General features: G+C 41.1%; 1 pseudogene; it reads right to left on the bottom strand.

Annotated features, from left to right (window-relative positions):
* Positions 1-4,549: 4,549 nt before the first annotated feature.
* LOC135535686 (GTPase IMAP family member 8-like) lies at positions 4,550-19,130 on the bottom strand (annotated as a pseudogene).
* Positions 19,131-22,545: the final 3,415 nt, after the last annotated feature.

Genomic DNA, 22,545 nt, shown 5'->3' with positions numbered 1-22,545 from the left:
CATCAGCCCCTCTTTCCAGAAGTCTCAGCTCTACATGTTCTGTGTCCGGGTTCAGGAACACCTGAAAGGTGGGGTGGTAGTTTGGACCATAGTCCCAGTAAATCTGAATACGCTGAAACACAAAGTGACAGATTAGACTACATTGTAAATTATACTTGTGCTGTTATCAAACCTTTTCCTTGTATATCAGACACACCACAATGATGAACAGCTAAAAAGTTGCTTTTTTTCTTCTTAAAACATGGTTCAAGACAAAACATTTAGGTAGTGTTCAATTCCCCCATTAGGTCTTCATGTCCTCATTGATAATCATCTGTTAATCTGTGGCACGTGAAGCAACAACAAACAGGAACACTTACATACCGGTCTGTTCGGACTGCACTCTAAGTCGAGGGAAAAATACAGTCTCTCCTGGGATCTGAAGAAGATACAGGACATCTACCCTAAAGCTAAGGTGAATTATGTTGTTTACTGATGATGTCGCATAGTGATGATGATGTCGCATAGTGATGATGATGTCGCATAGTGATGATGATGTCACATTGTGCCAGATGTACACTCATGGCTGGCTCCGCCCACCTATCAATCAATCAATCAAATGTATTTATAAAGCCCTTTTACATCAGCCGATGTCACAAAGAGCTATACAGAAACCTAGCCTCAAACCCCAAATGTAGATACACGGTGGCTCGGAAAAACTAGAACCAAGGAAGAAACCTAGAGATGAACCAGGTTCTGGTGGGCAAAACATTTTAGTGGTCCCCCTTGTAACAGCGGAGAGAAATTTAAGCTCAATTAATTTCCTGCAATTTTGCACATTTTGCCATGGGCTGGAGATGCATTTTATTTCATGCAATTCTACTCATTTTTCAAAGGGTCAGAGAGAATAATTTTTCAGTTTTACTGCTAATTTCCTGCAATTCTACCCATTTTGCCATGACTTATACAATGTTTATGATATTTGAATGAGAGGGACTATCAAAATCAATGGGGACCTCCTATGGGTCAGGGCACCTGGGTATGTGCCCTGCGTGAACGGCCATGATTACTACAAGTTTTGATAGCTGGATAGACTCATTTAACAGTCTAAAAATTGTTAGCTGACATGGCTGATTGAGTGACTGTCAGTGACTGACAGAAGAGAAATTGCTGATGCACAACCACATTTCAAACTTGCACCTTGTGTATTCTACTATTTTAACTCTCAACAGCAAGTTGCTTGGGGTTTATGCCTGCGGCCAAACCTATGTACACTGATAACTAAACATTGTCCATTCATGCTAATAATTACCTCACGTTGCTGAGGTGTCACATAACCTATAAGTTGTATAGACGGCTTGTTCTATACAAGGCACTCCCAAACTGTGGTACGCGCAATGCCGTCGGGTTACGCCAAATAAAAATGTGATTCACATTTTTTTTTTTAAACGTACAATTTTCACAGTCCATTTATATTTTCCATCGGAGCTATACATTTGGGTGAGTTTTTTCTCTCGCCTGAGTGGCCTCGTTTCACTGCCAAATGTTTTATTAAACCCTCTAGTGTTCAGCGAAATAACACAATGTGAAATACAGGGAGCCTGGTCAAATAATTAACATCCAATCACATTAACCATTTCTCTCTCGCGGGAATTCCACTAACGGTCCGTATGTAGCCAAAAGTAGCTGCTGCTCATTCCGTTTGCTCGAAAATTGATAAATGGTTTAAAGTAAGGCCCGAGTCCATAGAGACTATTACCAGCTCTACTGGTAGTACTGCTACTACCAGCAGTACTGCACCTGTCGACGACACAAGTTGTTCTGCTTCTTCGAGCACATCCAATGCTAGCATCAGTAATTCTGCATTTGTTGGTAGCCCAGCTAGCATGGACACTGACAGTTGTGAATCTGATGCAGCCTAAGAGCTATGCGTTACAGCTGGATGAGTCAACAGACGTGGCGGACCTGGCACAGCTCCTGGTATATGTCCGTTACGTTTATGGGTGGTCAATTAAGGAAGACATCATCTTCTGCAAACCACTATAAACGTAACGGACATATACCAGGAGCTGTGCCAGGTCCGCCACGTCTGTTGACTCATCCAGCTGTAACGCATAGAATTCACTGGCTTGTATGCGAAGCAGTAATTGTTTCATAACATCTCCTGTCTTTTCCCCAGTATTGTCCCAGCCATAACTGCGGCAGCAGGAAGAAGTAAGTCCTCCACAATAGTATGGGGCTTGCCTGTCCTAGCCACTCGGTAGCTCACCATATAATATGCTTCTAGCCCCTTCTTATGAATGGTCTCTGTTGCCAGGACAGCAGGAGAGGATTTTAAAAAATATATACAGTGCCTTGCGAAAGTATTCGGCCCCCTTGAACTTTGCGGCCTTTTTGCCACATTTCAGGCTTCAAACATAAAGATATAAAACTGTATTTTTTTGTGAAGAATCAACAACAAGTGGGACACAATCATGAAGTGGAACAACATTTATCGGATATTTCAAACTTTTTTAACAAAGCAAAAACTGAAAAATTGGGCGTGCAAAATTATTCAGCCCCTTTACTTTCAGTGCAGCAAACTCTCTCCAGAAGTTCAGTGAGGATCTTTGAATGATCCAATGTTGACCTAAATGACTAATGATGATAAATACAATCCACCTGTGTGTAATCAAGTCTCCGTATAAATGCACCTGCACGGTGATAGTCTCAGAGGTCCGTTAAAAGCACAGAGAGCATCATGAAGAACAAGGAACACACCAGGCAGGTCCGAGATACTGTTGTGAAGAAGTTTAAAGCCGGATTTGGATACAAAAAGATTTCCCAAGCTTTAAACATCCCAAGGAGCACTGTGCACGCGATAATATTGAAATGGAAGGAGTATCAGACCACTGCAAATCTACCAAGACCTGGCCGTCCCTCTAAACTTTCAGCTCATACAAGGAGAAGACTGATCAGAGATGCAGCCAAGAGGCCCATGATCACTCTGGATGAACTGCAGAGATCTACAGCTGAGGTGGGAGACTCTGTCCATAGGACAACAATCCGTCATATATTGTACAAATCTGGTCTTTATGGAAGAGGGGCAAGAAGAAAGCCATTTCTTAAAGATATCCATAAAAAGTGTTGTTTAAAGTTTGCCACAAGCCACCTGGGAGACACACCAAACATGTGGAAGAAGGTGCTCTGGTCAGATGAAACCAAAATTGAACTTTTTGGCAACAATGCAAAACGTTATGTTTGGCGTAAAAGCAACACAGCTCATCACCCTGAACACACCATACCCACTGTCAAACATGGTGGTGGCAGCATCATGGTTTGGGCTTGCTTTTCTTCAGCAGGGACAGGGAAGATGGTTAAAATTGATGGGAAGATGGATGGAGCCAAATACAGGACCATTCTGGAAGAAAACCTGATGGAGTCTGCAAAAGACCTGGGACTGGGACGGAGATTTGTCTTCCAACAAGACAATGATCCAAAACATAAAGCAAAATCTACAATGGAATGGTTCAAAAATAAACATATCCAGGTGTTAGAATGGCCAAGTCAAAGTCCAGACCTGAATCCAATCGAGAATCTGTGGAAAGAACTGAAAACTGCTGTTCACAAATGCTCTCCATCCAACTGAGCTCGAGCTGTTTTGCAAGGAGGAATGTGGAAAAATTTCAGTCTCTCGATGTGCAAAACTGATAGAGACATACCCCAAGCGACTTACAGCTGTAATCGCAGCAAAAGGTGGCGCTACAAAGTATTAACTTAAGGGGGCTGAATAATTTGCACGCCCAATTTCAGTTTTTGATTTGTTAAAAATGTTTGCAATATCCAATAAATGTCGTTCCACTTCATGATTGTGTCCCACTTGTTGTTGATTCTTCACAAAAAAATAGTTATCTTTGGGTTTGAAGCCTGAAATGTGGCAAAAGGTCGCAAAGTTCAAGGGGGCCGAATCCTTTGCAAGGCACTTTAGATTAGGCTGAAGTACACTACAATCCATTACTTTTTCTTGCTTGGTGAATGATAAACGCATTCAACACTTTATTTGTATTTAGATAAAACTATTCTCAGGGAAGAACTGTAACATCCTACCCACTAGCCTCAGCAGAGATTCAGCTACAGATCCAATCCCAGACATCTGGTCTGAACCATCATATCCAGTCTCGGGTCTGCTGCCTCCACTCACTGTAGAACAAAACAATGCTTGCATCATGTAGATAAAGTCGATTGCTAAATTACATAAACAAATCCCCATCAATTTCCTCTCTCCAAACGTCTTAGATTCAAAAGAAATAAGCAATGTTGATATCTACACTATGATGGTGGTTGGTTCAGTTTCATGACTAATGTTAATAACAGAAGGAAAGTGGTCTCTAGGATTTTGTTTAATTTTGCTTAAATGTTATCTTGTAATATAAATTACATAACAAAACAATTCTCATCATAATTCATCAGTTTAAGCTAGATACAATACTGTTCAAAAGTTTGGGGTCAACACCAGTCTCAACGTCAACAGTGAATAGGAGACTCCACGATGCTGGCCTTCTAGGCAGAGTTGCAAAGAAAAAGCCCCATCTCAGACTGGCCAATAAAAATAAAAGATTAAGATGGGCAAAAGAACACAGACACTGGAAAGAGGAACTCTGCCTAGAAGGCCAGCATCCCAGAGTCGCCTCTTCACTGTTGACGTTGAGACTGGTGTTTTGCGGGTACTATTTAATGAAGCTGCCAGTTGAGGACTTGTGAGGCATCTGTTTCTCAAAATAGACACTAATGTACTTGTCCTCTTGCTCAGTTGTGCACTGGGGTCTCCCACTCCTCTTTCTAATCTGGTTAGGGCTAGTTTGCGCTGTTCTGTGAAGGGAGTAGTACACAGCGCTGTACGAGATCTTCAGTTTCTTGGCAATTTCTGTAATCGAACCCACAAATGCTAATGCTCCAGATACTCAACTAGTCTAAAAAAGGCCAGTTGTATTGCTTCTTGAATCAGTACAACAGTTTTCAGCTGTGCTAACATAATTGCAAAATGGTTCTCTCATGATCCATTAGTCTTTTTAAAATGATCAACTTGGATTAGCTAACACAGCTTGCCATTGGAACACAGGAGTGATTGTTGCTGATAATGGGCCTCTCTACGCCTATGTAGGTATTCCATAAAATCAACTGTTTTCAGCTACAATAGTCATTTACAACATTAACAATGTCTACACTGTATTTATGATCAATTTAATGTATTTTAATGGACAAAAAAAAACAAGGACATTTCTAAGTGAACCCAAACTTTTGAATGGTAGTGAATCTCCAGAGATATGTTTTTGCGTTGGATGCGTCTCAATCCACTGCATCCACCAGTGTCGCACTTCCGCATCTGTGGTGAAAGGTGGCAGAGCTGGAGCGGTGTTTGTCAGACCATGAGACTTCCTACCAACCGTTTTGACCCCAACAAATATCAGGAGAATCATTTGAAGTCGGTACCGTCGATGTGCCAACTTCTGTTTGGTAGTGTCCAAACCGTTTGGGCTACAAACTGGGACCTCACTGTGGAAAGTGGAGATTCTAACAAACATTATGGTGTTCTCTGTTTTGTGCTACGACCCCCACAAGTGTGACGGACTTGCCTGAAGATAACCGGTACCCGTTTTAAAAAACTAATGGAAGTATGAAGGTAATTTTGTGCCTAACCAAAAAAAGGAGTTAAATATGTGTACAAAAAGTAAATTATATATATTTCTTGATTTTTTTTAATATCTTCTAGATTTAGGACAGATACTTCAACATCTTGTTTCTTATGATTGTATTTTTTTACTGTCCTTTTTGCCATTTATTAATGTGTTTTTCAATGTGTTTCTATGGGCTTTAGTAATAGGCAAAAATCTATATTTTATAGTCAAAAATAATAAATTGTTTTTATTTAATACCTAAAGGGGTCCTAAAATTCTAAATCAAATAGTTAAATGATCCATAGTATGACCATCTGAAAACAATTCCATATGTCAGGTTAGCAGCCCCGCACCCTCCCCCAACGTTTTAGACTAAACAAATAAGCTATACTGATATCTACACTATGATGGTGTTTGGTTCAGGTTTATGAATCATGTTAATAACAGAAGGAAAGTGGACTGTAGCATTTATTTTGTCTTATTTTGTTTAAATGTTATTTATTTTTCCAGTGTGACTGGAATCTTGATTAAAAAAACAAAAATCATGATCCTTTTGTAAACATATGTGCACCTCTAAGTTGGTAAACTAACCTTTTTAAATTGAGGCAGCCAAACAAGAACATTGTAGCACGCTTGAGATTTAAAGGTACTTTCAGAGTACCATACTTACTACTCAGAAGAAGAGGGTATATGCTGTGAGCTCCCTTTAATGGCAAAGATGGTTTCTCAAACATCTCCTCAGGTATGAAATTCATTCCTTCTTTACAATCTCTTTCAGGGTAAAACACATCTCCACTGTTGGCTGCCACCAACTCATCTATCTTCTCCAGCAGCTCTGTGACCTGAGTGGCATCACCACTGTTGTTATTGTTGAGGACATGAAATCTGTTCACACATTTCTCAACAAGCCACTGGAGGGCCTTCCCTTCTCTCTGAATATGATGATCAATGGTTGTGTCTCCCAGACAGTCCCCATGGGTGAACAGCACTATAGTGTGACTCCAGACTCCCTCACTGAGAAGCTCCAGGTGGTCCTCTGCAGCATTTGTCTCTTCTTCTTTGAACGAAACATCCACCCAAATGACCAGGAAGAGAGTGTAGGGTCCTGGGGGACACAAAGACGCACTGAACACAATCTCCTGTTTAACCAGCTCAGGAGTGTACTCCACAGGGAGGTTCTTCCACCAGCCAGGAGTGTCAACCACAGTGACCTGCCTCCCTGCTACTCCTCCCTGTCTCTTCACACACTGAGCTGCCCAGGATGGTGTTTCCTGCTGAACTCTTCCCAGCATCTCTGGATCCCAGCAGATGGAGTGAGTCACCTGTCAGAGAGAACATAGCTTTTATTTATCTGAACATGTGATTTGGGAGCATTATGATAACATAGAGAACATTGTAGAATGCAATTTTCAAAAGAATTTTCAAAACATTCATTTTAACACAGCTAATCTGAAGTTTCAAAAATTGGGTTACTCGTATTAACTTAAAAATAATGTCAGCGGTTGATGCATGTTCAGTGCCTTCAGAAAGTATTTACATCACTTCTTTACAGCCTGAATATAACATGTATTAAATTGAGATGTATTGTCACTGATCTTTAAAATACATATATATTTAACTAGGCAAGTCAGTTAAGAACAAATAGTTATTTACAATGATGGCCTAACCCTATCAATGCTGGGCCAATTGTGCTGGATCACAGCTGGTTGTGACACAGTCTGGAATTGAACTTGGCTCTGTAGTGACACCTCTAGCACTGAAATGCTGTGCCTTAGACCACTGTTCCACACGGGAGCCCCACATAATAGCAAGATCTACACAATAGCCCATAAATGTCAAAGTGGAATTTTGTTTAGACATTTTTACAAATTCATTAAAAATTAAAAGCTGAAATGTCTTCAGTCAAAAATTGTTCAACCACTTTTTTATGGCAAGTCAAAAAATATGCTTAAGTCACATAATAAGTTGCATGGACTCACAGACAGTTAACTTCTTAAGGCATAGGGAGCAGCATTTTCACTTTTGGATAAATAGCGTGCCCAATTTCAACTTCCTGATACTCATGCCAAGAATATAAGACATGCATATTATTAGTAGATTTGGATAGAAAACACTGCCGTTTCTAAAACTGTTTGAATCATGAGTATAACAGAACTTATGTAGCAGGCAAAACCCTGAGGACTAACCATTCAGATTGATTTTTTTTTTGAGGTCTGTCTGTTCACTGAGAAACGATACTTCTTATGAACTTGTTTTCAGCTCCAACTGCTTCCACTGGATGTCACCAGTCTTTGGAATTTGGTTGAGGTTATTAATTTGTGCAATGAAGAATACGGCCATCTAGGAACGGCGTAACACTGTTGAGATTTGCGCAAGACTTGAAAATTAGCTTGGTTTGTCATCTTCCTGTATTGAACACAGATAGCCCCGTCTTCAATTTGATCGATTATTAACGTTTAAAAATGTTTTGGCAAAGTAGTGACGTTGCACAATTTGGAAGCTGTTTTTTTCTGGATCAAATGCGCCAAATAAATGGACATTTTGGATATATATGGACGGAATTAATCTAACAAAAGGACCAATTGTGATGTTTATGGGACATATTGGAGTGACAACAAAAAGAAGCTTGTCAAAGGTAAGGCATGTTTTATATTTTATTTCTGCATTTTGTGTAGTGCCTGCAGGGTTGAAATATGCTACCCGCTTTGTTTACTGTTGTGCTATCATCAGATAATGGCTTCTTATGCTTTCACCGAAAAACCTTTTTAAAATCTGACATGTTGACTGGATTCACAATGAGTGTAGCTTTAATTTAGTATCTTACATGTGTGATTTAATGAAAGTTTGATTTTTATATAATTTTATTTGAATTTGCCGTGCTGCATTTTTCCTGGCTTTTGGCCAAGTGGGACGCAAGCATCCCTATACCATAGAAGTTAACCCACTGTTCCTAGGCCATCATTGAAAATGAGAATTTGTTCTTAACTGATTTGCCTAGTTAAATAAATACACAATTACCTGTAAGGTTCTTCAATTGAGTAATGAATTCAAGCACAGATTTAAAGACCAGGGAGGTTTTACAATGCCCCACAAAAAGGGCACCGATTGGTAGATAAAAACATATATAAATAAAAAAAGAGCTGACACTGAATATCTCTTTGAGCATGAAGTTAGCTTTGGATGGTGTATCAATACAAATATATAGGTGTCTTTCCTACGTCAGTTGCCAGAGAGGAAGGAAACTGCTTAGGATTTTCACCATAATGGTGATTTTAAAACAGTTGCACAGTTTAATGGCTGTGATAAAAGAAAACTGAGGATGAATCAACAACATTGTAGTTACTCCAAAATATTGAGTTAAATAATGGCGTGAATAGAAGGAAGCCTGTACAGAATAAAACATATTCCAAAACATTGCATCCAGTTTTCAACAAGACACTAAAGCAATACTGCAAAACATGTGGCAAAGGAATTAACATTTTATCCTGAATACAAAGTGTTATGTTTGGGGCAAATCCAGCACAACACATTACTGCGTACCACTCTCCATATTTTCAAGCATGGTGGTGGCTGTATTATGTTATGGGTATGCTTATCATCGGCAAGGACTGGGGAGTTTTTCAGGATAAAAAGAAAACCGAATGTAGCTAAGCACAGGCAAAATCCTATAGGAAAACCTGGTTCAGTCTGCTTTCCAACAGGCACTGGGAGACAAATTTACCTTTCAGGAGAACAATAACCCTAAAACACAAGGCCAAATTTACACTGGAGTTAATGGCAAAGACGACATTGAATGTTCCTGAGTTTCCTATTTACAGTTTTGACTTAAATTTGCTTTAAAACCTATGGCAAGAAAATGGTTGTCTAGCAATGATCCACAACAAACTTCACAAAGCTTGAATCATTTAAAAAAAGAATAAGGTGTGCACAGCTCTTAGACATACCAAAAAGACTGACTGCTGTAAGGTGTTTCTAATTACAATTAAATTCATTTTAATTTTAACTGCACAAATTTGGAAAAAGTCATGGAGAGTGGGTCCATCTATAATTAGGAAAATATGTGTCCTGCTGAGAATGTTGTGCACTTGAGTGAGGACCCAAAAGCGGTTTAACAAAAACAGAGTTCTTTAATGAGAACACAGGAAAGACATAGATCCTCTTCAGACGTTGATAATGGCAAAAATAGACAACCCGCAGAGAGGGCGACAAATGAAACATAAAGTCCCTCTGATAAATAACAAGAGAGTCCCCTTCTTAGCAGCAGAGGAGAATAGCTGGGTTAGCGGCGACAGGCTGCTGGTCGCTCTGGGTAGGCGCGGGTCATAGAGGAACAGTTGTACCTGATCTCACGTAGCATCAGATGAACTGGACACAGTGCAAACGAAAGACAGTTAGTAGTGTACAGGATGCACCTGCCAGGCAGATTCCGACAGGATAGGACAAGGATGAAGCAAACGAGACGATAGCTTGCTTCTGGCATGAGAATCTGACACCGAAAGTAGCAGGAACAGAGAGAAATAGAGACCTAATCAGAGGGAAAAAGGGAACAGGTGGGGAAAGGGTGAACGAGGTAGTTAGAGGAGATGAGGAACAGCTGGAGAAGGAGAGAAAGAGAAGGTAACCTAATAAGACCAGCAGAGAGAGACAGAGTGAAGAGAAAGAACAGGAACAAGACATAATAAGACATGACAGAGAATTAAAATGTATACTGTCAATTACAATTCTCTGGTGCTTTTATTCCTGACAAGCAGTTTGAAAAATAAACCATGAACAGAAAACTCACCTATAAATCTTCTATGGATCTCTGTTTCTTTACCCTCATGCACAGCTCTTTAGCTTTGTCTTCCTTTTTCTCCTCCAAACTTCTATCTTCTCTAGTAGCTCCCTCTTTATCTCAAAATGTCCTCCTCTGTTTCCTGCCACCATCTCTTCTATCTTCTCCAGCAGTTCTGTGACCTGAGTGACATCCCCGCTGTTCTCATTGTTGAGGATATGATACCTGTTCCCACATTTATCAGCAAGCCACTTGAGGGCCTCCCCTTCACTCTCAATGTGCTGCTCAATGGTTGTGTCTCCTAGACAGTCCCCACGGGTAAACAGCACTATAGTGTGACTCCAGACCGTCTCACAGAGAAGGGTCAAGTGTTCCTCTACTGCTCTTCTGTCTTCCTCAGTGTATAAAAACCCCACCGATATGACAAGGAGGAAAGTGTGGGGTCCTGGGGGACACAGAGACACACTGAGCAAAATCTCCTGTTTAACCAGCTCAGGAGTCCTTTCTACAGGAAGATTCTTCCACCAGCCAGGAGTGTCGATGACAGTGACCTGCCTCCCTGCTACTTCTCCTGTCTCTTCACACACTGAGCAGTTGTCTTCAGGTCAAATGCCTCTCTGCCCAGTATGGTGTTTCCTGCTGAACTCTTCCCAGATCCCCCTCTGTACCCCAGCAGCATAATCCTTAACTCTGAGAGATGGAGGGAGTCACCTGTCAGAGAGAGAGCAGGAGAGATTATTTTCCCCTGTTCACAATGAAAGAGGTACATTTCTACTCTGTATAAAGTGTCCATTATAAGATTCCTCATATGCCATTGTAACATGGAGGATTTAACCACAAATAAAGATTCCTGTAGCCGATACTACGTCACCATTTCATAGGTGAGGTCCTGGAAGTAAACTAACAATGCACAGGTTATTTACATCAAGGAGTGGAGCATGAGAATGATCAGTCAGATATCAGATACCAAAATACATTTTATTTCCTATAACAGATTTATAGGTACATTCGAGACATCTTCAGCTCCAAGCGCTCTGGACAATCACTGCTGACAACAAGCACAACATGGTTACATCATCTCAGTGTTATCATTAGCACAAGTACTCATAATCACATCAAGGTATCACATAATATTCACATTCCTATCATCTCTGGCCTATAAAGGCATACCAATAAAATAATACTGAGGAAAGTATGTCAAGGAGGAGAACAGCTGCCAGTGGAGAGGAACTTCTTGCCATAGACTGAATATTCAGCTCCAGTAGAATTGGGATTATGCCTGCGGCCACTGCTCCAATCCTCCCAAGGTCTGCCAGCCTGTACACTTATAACAGGACCCACTGAATTAATGACAGTGACACATTCAATACCACCTTAGACACTCTTGCCTGCATCTAGGGTGTAATCATTAGTCCAACTGTTGCAAAGAAGAGTTTCTATTGGACAAATCAAGGTATGTTTATCCCCATTTCATTCCGTTTGCTCCGTTTAAGAAAAGTTTTTCAACAGATACAGTTCACCTTCATAGCAGCTGTGTTAAGAAGCAGTGCGGCTTTTTGGGGTTGTGTTTCGGTGGACGCGTGGCTTTCGACCTTCGTCTCTCCCGAGCCCGTACGGGAGTTGTAGCGATGAGACAAGATAGTAATTACTAACAATTGGATACCACGAAATTGGGGAGAAAAAGGGGGTAAAAAAAAAAGAGAGAATCTGTAGTATGTCTTCAAAATTGCTGTACACCAGCAGAACCCAACTTGAAAGAGCTGGAGCAGTTTTGCCTTGAAGAACGGGCAAAAATCCAAGTGGCTAGATGTGCCAAGATCAGAGACATATTTGCTGTAATTGCTACAAAGGTGGCTCTACAAAGTATTGACTTTTGGGGGGGAGTATAATTGTGCACGCTCAAGTTCTGTTTTGTCTTATTTCTTGTTTGTTTCACAAACCAATAATATTTTGCATCTTCAAAGTGGTAGGCATGTTGTGTAAATCAAATGATACAAACCCCCTAAAAATATATATTTTAAAGGTTATAAAGCAACAAAATAGGAAGAATGCCAAGGGGGTGAATACTTTCGCAAGGCACTGTGGTATGCAGTGGCGAAATGTGACTATGCCTTCAGATGGACCAGAAATTTTCCAACACATTGTATTAAACTAGAAAATAACAGAAAGCTTATCATAACTTAATGCACCCAACATATTTTTTTGTTTTCAGACCATTCTAGTTCTAGTGAAGGAGGAGCAATAGTTTTTAAATTACATTATGAATGAAACAAACAGACCTGGCTGTGCTCCTGGCTGCCGAACACACAGAAACAGAACCGGCATGGACACAACATGTGACACACAGCATTAAATAATGTGACCAGCAAAAACAAAAAACACACTGTTTACACAACCTATGGTAGCCTAACACCACTATCAACAAGTGTCACATCAAAGGTGACAGGCTTCGTACTACCTGTGCACTCCATTGTGCTAAAAAGGAGAGACAGTTTTGGTCAAACACATAGACACAGCTGATACACAGGCGACAGCAGTCACGTACAGCATTGAATATAAGGAATAAGCAACCCATTCACTCCAGTAGCTCCCAGTAGGCCCCATTTCATTTCCAAAAGGAAATTAACAAACCAGCTATTACTTCCCATTGCAAATATATTTGATCATGTTCATCACACGAACCGGTGATCTCGTGTAAATGCAACGATGCAAGCGAGCTGCAGCAAAAAGCGAGCTGCAGCAAAAAAACTGTGCCACTCACCAGATTATGATTATTTGTAAACTAAATTTGAACGTTAATCTTGAAAAGGGTGATGCTAACAAATTATCAAAAACATCCACCTTGAACTTGATAACAGCTGTCGAGAGACATCACTGTTTTTAATGGTGTCACCCACTGCAAGTCAAAATGTGATTGGTTCATTCCACTGTCACTCCAAAATTCTGTTCTAATACGGTTGAATACAGAGCAATAGTAATGGCGTCTTTTTGTTGGCAAAATCTCTGCCATTGTTCGTTGGACTTAGCCTATGGCCAAATTAATGTTTTTTTTTTTAAATTAGTTTTTATAGAATTTTTCGATGAATGCTGAAGGTAAGGTCTGTGGTAAACACAGGCTTAGGAGATCTTATACGTTTTGTTCGATGAGATAATCTTCATCAACTAACGTCACATTTTGTGAATTTTGAAGCATTTATGTAAAAAACAAGCACATAAAGGCTTCATAATTTATAAAGGTCATGTAACTGACTGATGTTATCTCATAGAACACAATTTATAAGATCTCCTAAGTCCGTGTTACCCTCAGACCTTAGTTTCGGGGTTTATCCCAAAATCCTACTCTTTTCCCCGTCATTTCACCATAGAAATGCCTGAATGAACCAGAGGTAAGAAATATCTGGGTTTTAGGACTACAAACTGGCGAGTTCTATGACATAGGCCTTCTGTCCAGCTTCTGAATGCATAGCCAATAGCTGGCTGTGCTAGCTAGATTTTTCTACCCAGAGACCAACAAAGAAAAATCCATGTATAATGTATAAGGAATGTAAATGTTGGGGTCAATGGAGGGTGGATAAGAACTAGGTATATTGAAAGTTACTGAGAGACAAGGGGAAGTTCAGGAAGTTTACATTCTGTCTAACATGTTATTGTTAAATCTCATGGATCCTATTGAGGGAAGCAAAGGGCAACAGTCTGGTTTCAGTCACTGATAAGGTAGGCCAGTCATGGACAGGGAGGAGCGAGGAATTCATCACCAGGACAGGTCAAATGAAGGGAAGGAGCAGTCCTATTACACACACATATACTTCCACGCTGGCATGGACACAACATGTGACACACAGCATACATAATGTGACCTGCAAAACAAACAACACTGTTTACACAACCTATGGCAGCCTAACACCACTATCACACTATCAACAACAACAGTGTCACATCAAACGTGACAGGCCTTTGGTGCTGAAAGGACAGCAACCATACTTCCTGTGTACACCATGGAGAAATGCATCTACGTCTCATTCTCAACTGCCTTTTTCAATTTTCTTCTTTGCAAGAATCATCTAGCTTGGGTTGATGGAAGGATGTAGGAGGGAACGAGTGAACGAGTACAGTATGTAGCTAGCTATCTAACGTTAGCTTGCTCTGATTTTCAATGCAATATTCTGTCTTGTAAGTTTTTTATTCAACTGTGCACAAACCTGATTGATGAAGATAGGTGCCTGGCAGAGCATGTGGAGGAGAAATATGTTTTGACCATGACAACTTACATTGTACCAACCAAAATGGGTTTTTGACGTTGTAGATTTGTAACTATCTTACGAAAGCTTATGTTGTCAGTTCATCGTAACATTGTTTGGTGGGAGGGATATGTAACCTGAAAACTAGTTGTTATTGGCAGAGATGTTAAAACGCTCTTTGATATTGGTCTATTAACTTATACCGCCTGGTGATGTTGCCAGGCAGGCCAAAACTCCATCCCACCAAAACAAGCAAAAGAAATAAAGAATAAAAGGCTGAAATTGATCAGCTTAAATATATAAAACACACGTTTTTGACTGCACATACACATGATAAGGCATGCACTCTACACAGGGTGCACATGGATTTTGTATTGTAAATATGTGATAGTAGAGTAGTGGCTTAATGTGTTGTGAAAAATGTTATAAATGTAATGTCATGAAATATTTGAAATGCTATATGAGTGCCTTAATGTTGCTGGACCCCGGGAAGAGAAGCTGCTGCCTTGCCTAGGTAGGTTGCCTTCCTGGGCTCCAGCAACAATAAGGCAGTTATATAGCGTTTCAAATATTTCATGACATTACATTTCCTGCCTTGGCAGCAGCAAATGGGGATTAATTCATACAAATACTGCACTGGGTCTTTAAGCAAATTCTTCCAATTCCAGTGCAGTAGAAGCTTGGGACTAGTTCATGTTGAACATGGATTAAAACAAAGTAGCATAGATCTAAAAGCTGTAAGGTATTTTACATAAACTTTTATATTAGACCTGGCTGAGATGTTGTTGTTGTCTTAGAATACCATTTATTTTGTATTTTCTCCCCTATAATGAAAACATATTATAGGCTACATTCATCCCAATGGAATGTGTTGTAAATTGAAAGATCTTCTAATGAGCGATACTGAAGTAGCACCAGTGCATTCAGAAAGTATTCAGAGCCCTTGACTTGTTCCACATTTTGTTACATTGCAGCCTTATTCTAAAATTGATTAAACATTTTTTTCTCATCAATCTACACACAATACCCCCACACTGACAAAGCGAAACAGGTTTAAAGGAATGTTTGTAAATGTATTAAAATAAACAGAAACAGAAACACCTTATTTACATAAGTATTCAGACCCTTTGCTATGAGACTCAAAATTGAGCTCAGTTGCATCCTGTTTCCATTGATCATGCTTGAGATGTTTCTACAACTTGACTGGAGTCCACCTGTGGTAAATTCAATTGATTGGAGAGGATTTGGAAAGGCACATACCTGTCTCTATGAGGTCCCACGGTTGACAGTGCATGTCAGAGCAAAACCATGCCATGAGGTTGAAGGAATTGTCCGTAGAGCTCCAAGACAGGATTGTGTCGAGGCACAGATCTGGGGAAAGGTACCAAACATTTCTGCAGCATTGAAGGTTCCCAAGAACACAGTGGCTTCCATCATTCTTAAATGGAGGAAGTTTTGAACCACCAAGAGTCTACCTAGAGCTGGCCGCCAGGCCAAACTAAGCAATCGGAAAGAAGGGCCTTGGTCAGGGAGATGACCAAGAACCCGATGGACACTATGACAGAGCGTCAGAGTTTCTCTGTGGAGATGGGAGAACCTTCCAGAAGGACAACCATCTCCGTAGCACTCCACCAATCAGGCCTTTGTGGTAGAGTGGCCTCAGTAAAAGGCACATAACTACCTGCTTGGAGTTGGCCAAAAGGCACCTAAAGGACTCACAGACCATGAGAAGCAAGATTCTTTGGTCTGATGGAACCAAGATCTTTCTTCTTTGACCTGAATGCCAAGCGTCACGTCTGGAGGAAACCTGGCACCATCCCTACGGTGAGGCATGGTGGGGGCAGCATCATGCCGTGGAGATATTTTTCAGCTGCAGGGACCAGGAAACTATTCAGGATTGATGGAAAGATGAACGGAGCAAAGTACAGAGGGATCCTTGATGAAAACCCACTTCTGAGCGCTCAGGGCCACCTTCCAACAGGATAAAACCCTAACACACAGCCAATACAATGCAGGAGTGTCTTCGGGACAAGTCTCTGAATGTCCTTGACAGGCTCAGCCAGAGCCCAGACTTGACTTGACCCGAACAAACATCTCTAGAGACCTGAAATTAGCTGGGCAGCGATACTCCCAATCAACCTGACAGAGATTGAGAGGATCTGCAGAAAAGAATGGGAGAAACTCCCCAAATATAGGTGTGCCAAGCTTGTAGCGTCATACCCAAGGAGACTCGAGGCTGTAATCAATGCCAAAGGTGCTTGAATAAAGTACTGATTAAAGGGTCTGAATACTTATGTATATTTAGTTTCTTCTTTGTCATTATAGGGTATTGTGTGTAGATTGATGTGGGAAAAAAACGATTTGATCAATTTTAGAATAAGGCTGTAACGTTACAAAATGTGGAAAACGTTAAGGGGTCTGAATACATTCCAAATGCATTGTATAATGTAGGAGCTATTCTGAAGTAGCTATGGTTTCGTGCTTCAGTGCACAACTTTTCAAAACCCAATCAAATTAATTTTGCCCCTAGAGCAGATCTGCCCTGGGAACAATTTTGACTTAGTAAAACTGCAATAAACTACCAATGGCAGACTGTAGCTTTAGTAACCCCATACTGTATTATAACTTAGGTAACTGTACCTGTGTATACCAGATGCCATCAGTTGAATAATTCAAAGACCCTGAGCAGAGACAAAAAAATATAACAAATTAAATAATCTCACCCATTAGTGATCTGAGGGTCTTTCTCCGTTCCTGAACCTTCATCAGTCTCTGTTTTGCATTCTCTTCCTCTGCTTTCCGTTTCTCTTCTATCTCCAGTAGTATTTCTCCTTTTATCTCATAATGTCCACCTCTGTTTCCTGCCACCGTCTCCTCTATGTTATTCAGCAGCTCTGTGATCTGCGTTCTGTCACCCCTGTTTTTATTGTTGAAGACAGGATACCTGTTTCCACATTTCTCAACAAGCCATTGGAGGGCCTTCCCTTCTCTCTCAATGTGCTGATCAATGGCTGTGTCTCCTAGAAAGTCCCCATGGGTGAACAGCGCTATTGTATGACTCCAGACTTTCTCACTGAGAAGCTCCAGGTGTTCCTCTACTGCTCTTCTGTATTCCTCAGTGAATGAGTCATCCACATCTATGACAAGGAGGAACGTATGGGGTCCTGGGGACACAGAGACACACTGAGTACAATCTCCTGTTTAAGCAGCTCATGAGTATTCTCTAAGGGGGTGATTAGCCCACCAGCCTGGAGTGTCAACCACAGTTAGATGCCTCCCTGCTATTTCTCCCTGTCTCTTCACACACTGAACAGCTGTCTTCAGGTCAAACTCCTCTCTGCCCAGAATGGTGTTTCATGATGAAGTCTTCCCAGCTACTCTGTATCCCAGCAGCACAATCCTCAGCTCTGAGAGATGGAGGTAGTCACCTGGCATTATGGAATACAAAAACATTTAAATAAGCTGAAGCACAATGAAATCATATAGCGTTCATCACTAAATATTTTGGCCCACGACCCCATTTTGATATCTGAAAATTCTCGTGACCCCAACCATGTGAAAAAAAGGATGTAATTGACAGCAAATGTTAACTTTTAAATTGGGGCTATGGCAGTCAATTTCAAAACATTCTAACAGTATTTCTGATTGTATTCTCAATCACCTCTACCTTACCTGACACCCTAGACCTATTTCATCTGAACAAGAGGACTACCTATGTAAGAATGCTTTTCAGTGACTATAGCTCAGCATTCAACACCATAAAAATCTCTAAGCTCATCATTAAGCTTGGGGCCCTGGGTCTGAACCCTGGGATGTGCAACTGGGTCATGGACTTCCTGACAATTCACTCCTAGGTGGTGAAGGTAGGAAACAACACCTCCCGCTGATCCTCAACACAGGGGCCCCACAAGGGTGCGTGCTCAGCCCCTCCTGTACTTCCTGTTCACCCGTGACTATGTGGCCATGCACGCCTCCAACTCAATCATCAAGTTTGCAGTCGACAACAGTAGTAGGCCTGATTACCAACAATGATAAGACAGCCTACAGGGAGGAGGTGAGAGCCCTGGGAGAGTGGTGTCAGGAAAATAACGTCTCACTCAACGTCAACAAAACAAAGGAGCTGGATCGTGGATTTCAGAAAACAGCAGAGGAGCATGCCCCTATCCATATCTACGGGACCGCAGTGGAGAAGGTGTAAAGCTTCAAGTTCTCGGCGTACACATCACTGACGATCTGAAATGGTCCACCTATACAGACAGTGTGGTGAAGAAGGCACAACAGTGCATCTTCAACCTCAGGAGGCTGAAGAAATTTGGCTTGGCCCCAAAAACCCTCACAGACTTTTACAGATGCACAATTGAGAGCATCGTGTCGCTGTATCACCACCTGGTACATCCACTGCAGCGCCAACCGCAGGGCTCTCCAGAGGGTGGTGTGGTCTGCCCAACGCATCACTGGGGGCAAACTACCTGCTCTCCAGGACACCTACAACACCCAATGTCACAGAAAGGCCAAAAAGATCATCAAGGACATTAACCCCTCAAGCCATGGCCTGTTCACACCGCTATCATCCAGAAGGTGAGGTCAGTACGGGTGCATCAAAGCTGGGATGAGAGACTGACGAACAGCTTCTATCTTAAGGCAAGCAGACTGTTAAATAGCCATCACTAGCCGACTTCCACTCGATTACTCAACCCTGCACCTTAGAGGCTGCTGCCCTATATACAGTCGAAGTCGGAGGTTTACATACACATAGGTTGGAGTCATTAAAACTAGTTTTTCAACCACTCCACAAATTTCTTGTTAACAAACTATAGTTTTGGCAAGTCGGTTAGGATATCTACTTTGTGCATGACACGAGTAATTGTACCAATAGTTGTTTACAGACAGATTATTTCACTTATAATTCACTGTATCACAATTCCAGTGGTCAGAAGTGTACATACACTAAGTTGACTGTGCCTTTAAACAGCTTGGAAAATTCCAGAAAAAGATGTCATGGCTTTAGAAGCTTCTGATAGGCTAATTTACATCATTTGAGTCAATTGGAGGTGGACCTGTGGATGTATTTCAAGGCAAACCTTCAAACTCAGTGCCTCTTTGCTTGACATCATGGGAAAATCAAAGCCAAAGAACACAACAGTTAGGAAGTTGAAGCTTGGTCGCAAATGGGTCTTCCAAATGGACATGACCCCAACCATACCTCCAGTTGTAGCAAAATGGCTTACGGACAACAAAGTCAAGGTATTGGAGTGGCCATCACAAAGCCCTGACCTCAATCCTATAGAAAATGTTTGGGCAGAACTGAAAAAGCATGTGCGAGCATGGAGGCCTACAAACCTGACTCATTTACACCAGCTCGGTCAGGAGGAATGGGAACCTCTGGGTTCTCTATGGTGTTTTAGGTCAGGGTGTGACTAGGGCGTTTCTAGGTATTATATTTCTATGTTGGTGTGTGTGTATGGTTCCCAATTAGAGGCAGCTGATAATCGTTACCTCTAATTGGGGATCATACTTAGTGTGTCCTTATTCCCACCTGCGAGGTGGGATATTGTTTTGTGTGAGTGCCTATGTGCGCTACGTGATTCACGATCGTTATCTTTGTTGTTTTTGGAAGTTTCACTATTATAAAAATGTGGAACTCTACTCACGCTGCGCCTTGGTCTAATTATCCATACGACAGTCGTGACGGGGCCAAAATTCACCCAACTTATTGTGGGAGGCTTGTGAAGGCTACCCCAAACGTTTGACCCAAGTTAAACAATTTAAAGGCAATGCTACCAAATACTGTATGTACACTTCTGACCCACTGGGAATGTGATGAAAGAAATACAAGCTGAAATAAATAATTCTCTTTACTACTATTCTGACATTTCACATTCGTTAAAGTGGTGATCCTAACTGACCTAAAATAGGGAATTTATACCAGTATTAAATGTCAGGAATTGTGAAAAACTGAGTTTAAATGTATATGGCTAAGGTGTATGTAAACTTCTGACTTCAACTGTACATAGACTTGGAATCATTGTCCACTTTAATAATGGAACACTAGTCACTTTAATAATGTTTACATACTTCTTTACTCATCTCATATGTATATACTGTATTATATTCTACTGTATTTTAATCAATGCCACTCCAATGTAGCTCAATCTAATGTTGATATATTTCTTAATTCCATTATTTTCGATTCAAATCACATTGTATTTGTCACATGCGCGAATACAACTGTAGACCTTAAAGTGAAATGCTTACAAGTCCTTAACGAACAGTGCAAGAAAATACCTCAACAAAAGTATGAGATAAGAATAACAAATCATTAAAGAGCTGCAGTAAATAACAATAATGGGGCTATATACAGGGGTACCAGTACAGAGTCAATGTGGAGGCTATATACAGGGGGTACCAGTACATAGTCAATGTGGAGGCTATATACAGGGGGGTACCAGTACATAGTCAATGTGGAGGCTATATACAGGGGGGTACCAGTACAGAGTCAATGTGGAGGCTATATACAGGGGGTACCAGTACATAGTCAATGTAGAGGCTATATACAGGGTCTACCAGTACATAGTCAATGTGGAGGCTATATAGAGGGGGGTACCAGTACATAGTCAATGTGGAGGCTATATACAGGGGGGTACCAGTACACAGTCAATGTGGAGGCTATATACAGGGGGGTACCAGTACATAGTCAATGTGGAGGCTATATACAGAGGGGGTACCAGTACAGAGTCAATGTGGAGGCTATATACAGGGGGGTACCAGTACATAGTCAATGTGGAGGCTATATACAGGGGTACCAGTACAGAGTCAATGTGGAGGCTATATACAGGGGTACCAGTACAGAGTCAATGTGGAGGCTATATACAGGGGGTACCAGTACATAGTCAATATGGAGGCTATATACAGGGGTACCAGTACAGAGTCAATGTGGAGGCTATATACAGGGGGGTACCAGTACAGAGTCAATGTGGAGGCTATATACAGGGGGTACCAGTACAGAGTCAATGTGGAGGCTATATACAGGGGTACCAGTACAGAGTCAATGTGGAGGCTATATAGGGGTCTACCAGTACAGAGTCAATGTGGAGGCTATATACAGGGGGGTACCAGTACATAGTCAATGTGCGGGGGCACCGGTGTCGAGGTAAGTGAGGTAATATGTACATGTAGGTAGAGTTATTAAAGTGACTATGCATAGATAATAACAGAGAGTAGCAGCATCGTAGAAGAGGGGAGGGGGCAATGCAAATATCAAATCAAATCAAATCAAAATGTATTTGTCACATACACATGGTTAGCAGATGTTAATGCGAGTGTAGCGAAATGCTTGTGCTTCTAGTTCCGACAATGCAGTAATAACCAACAAGTAATCTAACTAACAATTCCTAAACTACTGTCTTATACACAGTGTAAGGGGATAAAGAATATGTACATAAGGATATATGAATGAGTGATGGTACAGAGCAGCATATGCAAGATACAGTAGATGGTATGAGTACAGTATATACATATGAGATGAGTATGTAAACAAAAGTGGCATAGTTAAAGTGGCTAGTGATACATGTATTACATAAGGATGCAGTCAGTGATATAGAGTACAGTATATACGTATGCATATGAGATGAATAATGTAGGGTAAGTAACATTATATAAGGTAGCATTGTTTAAAGTGGCTAGTGATATTTACATAATTTCCCATCAATTCCCATTATTAAAGTGGCTGGAGTTGAGTCAGTGTGTTGGCAGCAGCCACTCAATGTTAGTGGTTACTGTTTAACAGTCTGATGGCCTTGAGATAGAAGCTGTTTTTCAGTCTCTCGGTCCCAGCTTTGATGCACCTGTACTGACCTCGCCTTCTGGATGATAGCGGGGTGAACAGGCAGTGGCTCGGGTG

The sequence above is a fragment of the Oncorhynchus masou genome, unplaced genomic scaffold (assembly GCF_036934945.1).
Source record: "Oncorhynchus masou masou isolate Uvic2021 unplaced genomic scaffold, UVic_Omas_1.1 unplaced_scaffold_4988, whole genome shotgun sequence".
NCBI lineage: Eukaryota > Metazoa > Chordata > Actinopteri > Salmoniformes > Salmonidae > Oncorhynchus > Oncorhynchus masou.
This window is presented reverse-complemented; position numbering and strand designations above follow the sequence as displayed.